A 1,525-nucleotide genomic window follows, 5' to 3' on the forward strand; every position below is an offset into this window, starting at 1 on the left:
GAAGTTCTTCAGCCATCGACCTAACTCTGCCACGCATCTCACATCTCAACGCCAACCAATGCCCGTGTGCAATTGTGGACCCGATTGCCACAACTTATCCTTATCCATGGCAGTGCGGTAAAGGATACTTCATATTTCTTGTCTTCTAGAGAACATCATCTTATACCAGAGATCTTCTCCTTCAACGCCTTGTGCAAACCTGATTGTATCAACACATCCTTGACTTGTATTTGCCACAAGCCAAAATTGATTCTTCCATCAAATTTCTCTATTTCAAGCTTCACAGCACTTGAATATCCTGACATTGTTGCAACCGTATACTGGAATAGTATAACTCAACCGTGCACTAGGAAGGGTCCCCAGGAAAGAGAGGTGGGTCACAATGGACACACTTAAGTACCAAGTCTTTCCTTAGCCAGAACCTTTCCAAACAGCACTCTCACAGTGTCACACTGCCTTCCAGCAACAACAACAACAACCAAAGATCAACCTCAAGCCACAGGACAAAATTCTTTTCTGATGTGGAAGGTCAGACTAGGCTGCAACCACAGAGCATACTAAGAATAAATCCCACCGAACCGAAGCTCTTGATACCACTTGTTGGGAATAATACACCATTCCCCCTTGAGAAAACACCTTTGACAGAGAAATAAAATAGACACAATCACAACACAAGAATTTAACGTGGAAACTCCAATTACCGGAGAAAAAACCACGGCCGTTGTCAAATGACAACCAGAGAATATCACTATGTGAAAATTGTTACAACACATAGACTTCTTTCTCTCACCGGCACCCCAGTACATCCACACTCTCTCAAAGCAAATATCTAACTACACCTCACAACATTCTCTAATAAAGAGTACAGAGGAAAAGAAAAATCAGATACAAGCTTAAAGTGTTTTTGACTGGTGCAAAAACAAATGGAGAACTTAGCCTCATATTTATAGCCTAGGCCACCCACTCCATTTGCTATCCTAAGCAATGTGGGACTAATTCAACCAAATCCTAACACCAATATAGGGAGAGACAGTATATTTCTTCTTGAAATCTTTTAATGTTTTGCTGATTAAGGATTAGGCACATGACAGAGACAATTTAGAAAAAAAATCTAGAAGAACAGTAAAACAGTACCTTGAATAATGTTTTTTCGTTTTTTCTGGTGATTTTGATGAAAGAGAAAGAGAAAACGAAAAGAGGAGAAGAAATTTCAATAAAAAAAGAGGGAAGAAGAGGTGGTGGTGATGACGATGATAACGAGAGAGAAAAATTACGAAAAAAAAGAAAAAGAGACACGGAGAAAGAGGAGGAAGAAACACGGAGAAAGAAGAAAAAAAAGAGGCAAAAAAAAAATGTAAAACAGCGTGAATATAAATGACTTATATGACTTGTATTGAAAATCACTTGAATGTGGAGAATTACTCTAATAAAATAGCCTGCTATCACTTACCCAATTTATTTTTTCCCACTTCTTGATACAGTAACTTTTATCAAATATATTATAAGGTAAGATAAACTAAATTGT

This window comes from Arachis ipaensis, chromosome B04, assembly GCF_000816755.2.
Source record: "Arachis ipaensis cultivar K30076 chromosome B04, Araip1.1, whole genome shotgun sequence".
NCBI lineage: Eukaryota > Viridiplantae > Streptophyta > Magnoliopsida > Fabales > Fabaceae > Arachis > Arachis ipaensis.